We start from the raw sequence: 11,177 nt of genomic DNA, 5'->3' as shown, positions 1-11,177 counted from the left end.
CTCGAGTGGTGAAATCAACATGATCAAATCAAGTCATGACTAGATCGGGATCATGAATGATCAAATCTAAAGATTCATGGTCTGATCAAGGTGGGTGCCAGTACGCTGTCAGACAATCATGGATCAGGGTTCTTCATTAGAATCAGATCATGATTATTAAAAGAAATTTCTTCATTCACTAATCTTTTTAGAGAGAGAATCAATCAAGAGAGAGAATATTTTAGAGAGAGAAAATTTTAGAGAGAGAAAACTCATCTTGAATTCTTCAGACAATATGATTCAACAAATTCTGATCGATCAGATCAAATCATGCTAAAATTATCATGTGGATAATTCAATAAGATCATGAGAAATAAAATCTAAAAATATCTGATCTGATCAAAGTGGATGTCGGTGTATCGTCCGATGATCACAGATCAAAAATCCATTACGAGAATCATTTAAATTCATCATCATTCTTTTCAAAATTAAAAATCTTAGGAGAGAGAAATAATCTAGAGAGAGGATTCTAGAGAGAGAAAGTCTAATTCTAGAGAGAAAAAATACTAGTTCAGGCTGAAGAGAGAGAGGGAAGAGAGAGAAACTCTCTTTCTCATATTTTATTATTTATATCATTATTTATTAATTAATTTAATAATTTTTTCTTTCTTTTCTTTTCTCTCTCTCTTTTTTTTTCTTTTTCTTCACGGAAGAGAGAGGAGAAAATCCTATTTATTATTATTATATTATTATCATATTATTTTTCTTCTTTCTTTTTTTTTTCTTTTCCTTTTTCTTTTCTTTTTCTTCTTTTTCTTTTCTTTTTCTTTTCTTTTCCTTCTTCTTCTTTTCTTTTTCTTTTTCTTTTCCTTCTTCTTCTTTTTCTTTTCTTCTTCCCGTGGACTTTTTTGGGCTGAAACAGGGGACCTTCAGGTCCCCTCGTTGGGTGGCCGGCCGGCGGCGTAGCCGGCGTGGGGCGGCCGTCGGCAAGAGGAGAGACGATCCGCGACAAGAGGAGGCCAAACTGATGGTCGACGGTGACCACCGGCGATGGAAAAACGGCAAAAAAGAAGATTCTTCCGCAACAAAATCCGGCGACTTCGGTCAACGACGAGCGTGCACATCGGCACGGGAAGGAAGGGGGAGGAGAGAGGAAGGGGAGGAGGCTTACCTCCGACGCCGGCGAGGCTTTTCCGGCGAGAAATTGGATGGCATAAGGACGGGTCTCCGTGAGGAAATTTCCGACGATTGCCACTGTTTTGCCTTGGATTTTTTGGTAGGAAGAAGGGAGAAGGGTCTCCCCTTTAAATAGAACCAAAGGAGAGGAGTTTGACTCCTCTCCGGTGAGGTTTCCGACTCCGATTAGGAGCCGGTCGGGAGGAGAAGACTCCCTGTGGGAGTCTTCATCATTTTTTTTTTGGGCTGGCTGGGCTATCACATTCTTCCCCTCTAAAAGAAATTTCGTCCTCGAAATTTTTTTTGCTTGAGTCTTCATAGTTTCTTACTTGAATCTCATCCACAAATATTCTAATTCTTGATATAAATTTATTCTTAAATCATTTCATAAGAAAAAGTTGGTACATCAAATATCTATCTGAAACGGAACCTTCATTTTCTTATTTATCAAGATCCACGTCTCAAAGATTTTCAATGTTTCAAGATTTCGAAATTATGATTTTATTTTCTGTAAAAATTAATATTCAATATCTCATGACTCAAATTAAAATCAAATCTATCTCTTGTGAATAGAAAAAGGTCAATGTCTCTATTCTTGCATAAGAGCTTCATTCATCATCATTCATTCATTTATTTATTTATTTCAAAATATTAACCACCCTTAATTTTAACCCATCATAAGATAGAAAAATATACTTCTATGAATCATATGATGACATCTCAATCAATCAAAATTTTAAAATATTTTTTTTTATTCGTACTTTCAAAGGTTGAAGATTTCAATCTCATTTTCGAACTTTTGATATTTTATTTCTTGATGCAACTTCATCATTAAGTCATTTCATAAAGATCAATATCATCATTGTTGATTGAATCAATATCACTATTTCTAGTCATCGAAATTTTTTACTCAAACCCTCAAACTTTTAAATATTCTAATTCTTGAAGTAAATTTTATCATTAAGTCATTCCATAATAAAAATCAGTAACTCAAAAATTGATCTAAATCAAAACTATATTTTTCTTATAATCAAAATCAATGTCTCTATTCTAAGTATATCAATTTTTTTATCTAAATATTAACAACTCTTAATTAATCGATTCATTATCAAATTATGAATAACTCCAATCTATTTTTTGTAGAACAATCGTCAATATCAATAGATAACCTCAATCTTTTTCATTCAGTCTGAGAAATAATAATAATCAAAAGAGTTCTAACTTCAAATTTCATTATACCCTGGAGATAATTATTTGAGTATACTAATCTAAAATCAAAATCATCATTCGATAAATAATCTCAAATTCTTTCTAATAAATAGAGAATTATAAAATTTAATTCTAAGATAGAAAAAATTTATCTCTAAATATTCTAAATCTAAAATCAAAAGTCCACTCATCCTAGAATTAGGATGCTAATTATTTTTGTAGCATAGTAGATGGAAGCTCTACTTTTAAAAATCACATTAGGATATCTAAAATAATTTAAAATTTTAAAATATTATTCTTTCTAATATCAATAAATTTCTTGTATCAAACCATATCATTTATCATAATTCTTTGACTCAAAGAATCAACATTCTTGACTTACTCAAAGTAATCCAGATTATCATGCTTCCGTTGCGCACTCTGATCTAACAATCAAAATTTCTTAGGTTCACCAAAAAAAGTTTGATCAAATTATTTCTTTATCCGAAAATTTTAAATTTCAATTGAAATCAAAGATTAACTTTCGATTCTCATTCATACCTTTACTGGTGTACAATAGTCTTGATTAACCCTTGAGTCCAATATCATATTTAAACCATCATATAGATTTACTATAATCAATATGAATCAAATCTCAATTCTCATATCAATTCAATTCGATAATTTTCAAACCAAAAATCTTTATAAGTCAAATCAACGAGAAAATTCTTCGATGCTCCATCAAATTTGGACATAATCTGAATATATATGAATTTCAAATTATTATTATTGTTATTTTTTTTTTCTAAAATTTCTATCATCAGAATCTTCAATATCTATCAAATATCCTTTCATAACAATCATACAAGCTTCAAAAATCAAATCTCCATTTAATAGTAGATTCAATTAAGGACCTCGTTAACAAAATCAAAGGAACTCCATATCAATTCCTAAATCCAAAATTTCTAAATTATAAAATTCACATGGATCCCTTAGTCTGAAATAAATATAAATCAGATCTTTTATCTTAATCTAAAGATATCAATTTTTATTAACAACCTCAACAATAATATCAGAAAATCTCTTGATCAACTTAGATACGAAGTCTTTAAATTAAAATTTCATACACATCATGTAGTCTCTAAGAGACATAATAAGATCCATTATTTAGATCTAAGGATGATGATTCAAGCTTCCAGTATGATGAATATCCTATAATCTCAAAATCAATTTCATCAAGAAGACATAGGTTTCTTTGCAATATCCTCAAATATGCATTCATCATAATATGCCACTTTATATATAATCCACATACCAAATTCAATTTCGATAAATATTCCAATCAAGCATCATAAAAAATTTTCTTAGCCCATTCTGGAATAATATTTTATTATCAAATCTTTATCTTGCCAATAATAGTCAATCTCTCAACTAGAAGTAATATCATAATATTATTCTCACATCGAATTTGAACTTACGATTCACTTGAATAACCAATGATCAAATTAATAACCATAATGCACAATACAATTTTATATCAATCCTTTTGTGATTACTTTCGATCAAGATCTAACTAATCATATCATGATCAATAGATCATCCATCATATTTCAAATTCTATATGTTATAATCTATTGTAATCCTTTCATACATAATCTCAATGTTTAATCAAAATTTATAAATATTTCTCCCACTACAATCATCAAAGATCTACACTATAATGTCCCTGGTGTCTATCCACTTACACCCATTCTATATCTGATTCTATGTTTCATAATTCATCCACTTATGCTCTGATACCATATTAATTGTCACGCCCCCGATCCGAGATTTTGAATCGAGGGTCATGGCAACCGCCGCATACTCATAGAAAACTCTTCCCATAAGCATGCAAGGCATCTTATTATACTATCCTAAAACAACAGCGGAATAATTAGTCGACAATTTAAATCTAAAATATAATGACCTAAATTTTTTCTTTAATATCTCAATAAATTCAACAACGATTCAAAGGCTTTGCATCAAATTCAATAAGCCTTTCAACCTAAAATAAAAGTATGAAGATTCTGCTTCTGATCACTCTTCCATTCATATCTTGTATCATCTTAATTCTTCAACATCTGTAAAAACAGTAAAATAGGAGGTAATGAGCTAGACAGCCCAGTAAGCAATGATCACTTTTCAATAGATTCCATCAGCATTTAAGTAAATCATCATTTATAAAAAATAAGCATATAGAGTTCATCAATTCGAAATCAATTTCAATTATGCAACATAATTCATGCCAAATTTATTTCTTTTTCGAAAATTCAAGTTTCTTTCCAAATTTCAATTTCTTTTGTTCTTCAATTTCTTTTCGTCAACCATGAGCTATGACCAATTTTTCCTGTGGCAGGGTCATAATACCGCGTATCTGCTTGCGGTAGGCTGCGAATCATCTGGCAGCCATGTCCTTTGGAACCGCTGGTCTCGCTGGCGGTTTGTCGCTGGTCTCTCTGGCGACATGTCGCTGGTCTCGCTGGCGACATAAACTCTCAGGATAATCAATTGCCAACGTACATGCCCCCATTGGCAGGATCCTTTACATAGTCAGGTTGTCAATTCTTATTGTTTCTTATATCATAATTCTTCATAAATTATGTTTCATATTCTAATTTCAATAATAAAACATATAATCATGTAGTATCGAAATCAATCAATATAATGCATCATGAAATCAATATATTCAATCATGCTTCATCATAACATTTCAAATAAGATATTTTCATAACAAAATACCATTCATCCAATTCATGCATCGTTTCACAAATCATGTCAGAAGAATATATTATAATTTATCGATAAATCTAGAAAAAGTGAAACATTATTTACCTCGAACGTATTCTAATAAATCTACATAATTCTATAAATTTTTTTCCAAAAATTCTATTCGTAGATCATATCGCGATATCCCATGATCAAACATCCACAATCATATACAGAATCAATTTCAATAATTAGAAAGAATACGAATACCATATTTCAACGGTTTAGATTGGGTCCGATCATCTAATTTCATCTAATCAAAATCTAATTATGACCTAAACGATCCAAAGTTTGACTGTCAGATCAAATCGGATTCGAAGTGATAGGACCGAGGTTTCTTCATCGATTTCATAAAATCAAGTGGAGAGAGAAAATCAGAGAAGAGAGAATTCATGAGGTACAATTCGAACTGATCAGGTGACACAATCCAACATTACGATTGGTCCAATATCTCGAGTGGTGAAATCAACATGATCAAATCAAGTCATGACTAGATCGGGATCATGAATGATCAAATCTAAAGATTCATGGTCTGATCAAGGTGGGTGCCAGTACGCTGTCAGACAATCATGGATCAGGGTTCTTCATTAGAATTAGATCATGATTATTAAAAAAAATTTCTTCATTCACTAACCTTTTTAGAGAGAAAATCAATCAAGAGAGAGAATATTTTAGAGAGAAAATTTTAGAGAGAGAAAATTTTAGAGAGAGAAAACTCATCTTGAATTCTTCAGACAATATGATTCAACAAATTCTGATCGATCAGATCAAATCATGCTAAAATTATCATATGGATAATTCAATAAGATCATGAGAAATAAAATCTAAAAATACCTGATCTGATCAGAGTGGATGTCGGTGTATCGTCCGATGATCACAGATCAAAAATCCATTACGAGAATCATTTAAATTCATCGTCATTCTTCTCAAAATTAAAAATCTTAGGAGAGAGAAATAATCTAGAGAGAGGATTTAGAGAGAGAAAGTAGAGAGAGAAAGTCCAATTCTAGAGAGAGAAAATACTAGTTCAGGCTGAAGAGAGAGAGGGAAGAGAGAGAAACTCTCTTTCTCATATTTTATTATTTATATCATTATTTATTAATTAATTTAATGATTTTTCTTTTCTTTTCTTTTCTCTCTCTCTTTTTTTTTCTTTTTCTTCACGGAAGAGAGAGGAGAAAATCCTATTTATTATTATTATATTATTATCATATTATTTTTCTTCTTTCTTTTTTTTTTTTTTCCTTTTTCTTTTCTTTTTCTTCTTTTTCTTTTCTTTTTCTTTTCTTTTCCTTCTTCTTCTTTTCTTTTTCTTTTTCTTTTTCTTTTCCTTCTTCTTCTTCTTCTTTTTCTTTTCTTCTCCCCGTGGACTTGTTTTGGGCTGAAACAGGGGACCTTGAGGTCCCCTCGTTGGGTGGCCGGCCGGCGGCATAGCCGGCGTGGGGCGGCCGTCGGTAAGAGGAGAGACGATCCGCGACAAGAGGAGGCCAAACCGGTGGTCGACGGTGACCACCGGCGATGGAAAAACGGCAAAAAAGAAGATTCTTCCGCAACAAAATCCGGCGACTTCGGTCGCCGGCGAGCGTGCACATCGGCACGGGAAGGAAGGGGGAAGAGAGAGGAAGGGGATGAGGCTTACCTCCGACGCCGGCGAGGCTTTTCCGACGAGAAATTGGATGGCACAAGGACGGATCTCCGTGAGAAAATTTCTGGCGATTGCCACCGTTTTGCCCCGGGATTCTTTGGTAGGAAGAAGGAGAAGGGTCTCCCCTTTAAATAGAACCAAAGGAGAGGAGTTTGACTCCTCTCCGGTGAGGTTTCCGACTCCGATTAGGAGCCGGTCGGGAGGAGAAGACTCCCTGTGGGAGTCTTCATCATTTTTTTTTTTTTTTTTGGGCTGGCTGGGCTATCACATCATCCATGAGGAAAGGGTGAGAAGATGAAGCCCCAAGGTGACTCTGTATTCTATCGGAGGAGGGAAGACCCCAGCTTTTAACTTCTGGCCGGTTCATTATATCTTAGCTTGGCCAAGGTGCAGCTTCAATGGGTGATGGGGTCAAGTCGCTAAGAGTTGTCTACTGGAAGGAGAGGCCAAGATGTGTTATACCAATCTAGCAGGCAATGGTCCAAGCTATTATTTGTTGTCCATATGCCCCTGCTGTAACCATTCCTTGAGGGTAGCCTATGCGTGATTTCAACTTGGCCTCTTAAACTTGAGGTAAACTGGCATGTCCTGTTTGGTGAACATTCCTGACAGGATCTTAGATGCATTAGCTCCTCCTTGAATTTGCTAAGGTTGGTTAGGAATAGTAGACCATGTGCACCTGGTTACTAAAATTGATAGGTGCTCTGGAAACTGTACAACAAAAATACAATAAAATACAGTAATAAATGCAAGAATATAAGAATGAGATGCATAGCTTAGCAACCACCAAACTAAACATTAAAATACAATAATAGGTGTGAGACAAACTCTCCACACTAAATCAAACACAGTGACCCATATTGTTGCATTTTATTACAAAGCCTTCTCTCCCTCTCTTCCCCTAAAAAGTTAGTCCTTTGTTTATTAATTATATGTTCTCAATTTTTCATATTTGGACCAGAATGATAGAATTTTCAACCTTTAGTTTAAAAATAATGATATAATTTTCTCAAGTTAAGAAAAAAAAAAAAATGATCAACCAACATGTTCGATAAACTAGGCCAAGTCATTGCTATAAGTCACAAATGTCACGAGTTCTCTAAGCATGATTGTCAATGGGATATATATAGTGAGTGAGAGAGAGGTAAACTAGGCTTTGGATGACCAGCTCCGAAGTTAGATTTGATAGGAAACCAAAGACAAAGGTCTGACAACAAGGATCTGTGCTATTGAGTATAATATCCTACCCATAAACTGCCTAAATACCAAAAAGATTACCTTAACTTTTGGGAGACACTTCCATGGTTCACAAGAACCCTCCCAAGTGCTTTTATTTATTTACTTTCATGTAAGTTTTCCATCCATGTTTATTAGTGAAATCTACTTTATTACGATCGTTTTCTTTCTTGTGTCTTTCTTCCTTCATCATTTTCCTTGTTTCCCTAGTCTTTCAATATAATTGTCTTGACATGCACTGCATGTGGTCAGCTTCTTGCAATGCTTTTTTTTTGATGAGAAGAAGGTAAACCTCCATTATTTATTTATATATAGTTGTATGTTAAAGTTACATCAGGGACGTAACAATATATAGGTAGGTACCTGCCTAGATATACATGAAAACATTCAGCGGTCACTTAGGATGTAATGACGATGAGTTCTGAAAATCTATCAAACTACTATCCTTAGTTAAAGATAACTCATTTCACCATGGATCGCATGAATGCGGCTGCTGGATAAATGCTCAAAAAACTTTCAACGGCACCTGTCATCGTCTTTAACACTTGTTGAAGCTTGTGCGTTCCCATTCGTTGATAAGAAGATATCTTGAACTGGAGCTAACACCATCAGCCGATCCATTGTTAATTGGGATGTCCAAGAAAGGAAGAGCGACATAATTAGCTGAGCAACCGGCCGTAGACAAAAAGCATGAAAGTCGAATATTCTTTTATTTCATTCTTTCCAGAGACACCATTGGCCAGTTACAAGTAGAGTATCTAATCCAGATCTTCTTTCATATTGCACCTTGGTGAGTCTCCATGAGTTCCATAGGGTGTCGAGTGTAAGTGGAGGTTCCGACAGTTGTAGCCCTGAGAGCATCTGATTCCAAACTATTTTTGAATAAGTACAATGTAGCATTAAATGATCATTTGTTTCTGGCAAATCCCCACAGAGTGTACAGTGATCCGTCCCGATTATTCCTCTATTGAGAAGATTAGCTTTTATGGGAATTTTGTTGTGGGCACATAGCCAAGCAAAAAGTTTGCCTTTCTCCGATATCAGGAGCGTCCAGATAATCCTGCTCAGCAAGAGTCGAACTCCGCCATCTTGCATAAAAGAATAAATCCACTTTGCTGAAGAAACTTTGCTATTGAGCCATTTTCATTGTATAATTTAGGTCGTTCCGTTATAGTGAGATGTTCCATACTCTTCTGTAGACTCTGAAAATCTCTCAGGTATAGTTGAGGAAGAGGAGTACTAAAAGACCTAATGTCAAGTGGATTACTTAATACCTTAGCCACTGAGCTATTGCATGTCGATGTCATTGTGTAAAGGTGCGGGAACCTATCCTTCAGTGAATAATTGTTTAGCCAGCTATCCTCCCAAAATAATGCAGATTGCTCATTGTAAATTTGAAAGCAGATTAGTTGTTGAAATGTGTCGTGAATGCACTGTAAACCATTCCAGAATGAAGAGGTAGATTTGTGTGCACCCTTAGATTTTCAATGTGAAGATGGGTGGACGGTGGTGATGAACCTACACCACGGGTCAGCAACGTCTGAGTAGAGCTTCCACCACCATTTACATAGGAGTATTATGTTGAAGATTTTCAGCCTGAGAACCCTCAGTCCTCCAAATTTTTTTGATTGACAAACGTTTGTCCAACGTATTTTGGAGTGGCCATGATTGTAATCCTCATATCCTCTCCAAATGAATGAACAACGAATTTTGTCAATTTGCTTGATAACGAATTGAGGGAGAAGAAAAGTATTTATCCAGAATAATGGGATCTCTGTAATCACTGCATTAGTTAGTACAAGCCTATCCGAGAGGTTTAGAAGCTTACCTTTCCAACTAGCTAATTTCTTCTGAACTTTCTCAAGGAGTGGATTCCAATCAATTCTCCTTAGTTTTGAGTGATGGAGTGGGAGACCCAAATAAGTGATCGGAAAGGTGGCCACCTTGCTTCCTAGGATAGCTGCAGCATGCTGTAATACCATCTCTGCAATTCTCAAGCCAAGAACTTGGGATTTTTCAAAGTTAATTTTGAGACCTGTCAGCAACTCATAAAGTAAGAATTTAAGGTTTTTGATGTATTTCAGATCGTATCCACAGAATATGAGCGTGTCATCGACGAACTGAAGACTCTGAAGCTATCCTGTGATGTTATAAGGTCCAATTCCGACAAAGAGATTGAACCTATTTGCTATCTTAATCATTCTATTGAGGGTATCAACAACTAAGAGAAAGAGCTGGGGGGAGAAAGGATCACCCTGCCTAAGACCCTTTCTCAATCTCAAAGATTTACCTTTATCACCATTGAGAAGAATAGCTGATTTAGCTGTGCATACCAGGTTTTCTATCCATCGACACCATCTGGCACCAAATCCCTGTGTTGACAGTAGCTTAAGCAGGAAGTTCCAATCCATATTATCGAAAGCTTTCTTAAAATCAACCTTATAAACAAGGCCCTAGTAGGCTTCGATTTTGCAGAAGTGTATATTTTCCATAGCCATAACAAAATGTTTGGATATATTTCTACCTCTGATGAAAGAAAGTTGTGTGGGTGTAATTAACAGACCCATTTTCCGTGCTTGCTTCTCGGAGAGAGTTTTTGAAATGATTTTTATCACTCCATTAATCAGATTTATCGGCCTGAAGTCTCTGATTGAACAGTCTCCAATTTTTTTTGGGATAAGGGCGATGAACGAGTAGTTCAGTCGGTCTAGATGAGCTGAGGGATTGTAAAAGTTTTGTAGTAATTTCATCAGGTCTTGTTTAATGCTGCTCCAGAAGCGTTTATAAAATGAGAATGGGAAGCCGTCGGGACTTGGTGACTTTTCCGAAGCCAAGGCAAACACTGCCTCATAAATCTCATCCTCCATAAATGGGCGTTCGAGGTCGGTAAGATCCAAAGGTCCTTCTGGATAAAGGATCTTCCAGTCAGCCTGGATGAGTCGTTCCTCAGCCGAGCCTAGCAAAGTAGAAAAGAAGTCGTAGAATATGGATTGAATGTGTTGCTGGTCAATGATCTTCTTATCACCTCGCCAGATTTCGGTGATAGTATTCTTTCATTTCCTGTTACTTGCCCAGACATGGAAAAACCTCGTATTACGATCGCCCTTTTGACGCCATTGTGTTCGCGAACGTTACTTCCATAGCTCTT

Source organism: Elaeis guineensis, chromosome 11, assembly GCF_000442705.2.
Source record: "Elaeis guineensis isolate ETL-2024a chromosome 11, EG11, whole genome shotgun sequence".
Lineage (NCBI taxonomy): Eukaryota > Viridiplantae > Streptophyta > Magnoliopsida > Arecales > Arecaceae > Elaeis > Elaeis guineensis.
Note: the sequence above shows the minus strand (reverse complement) of the source record.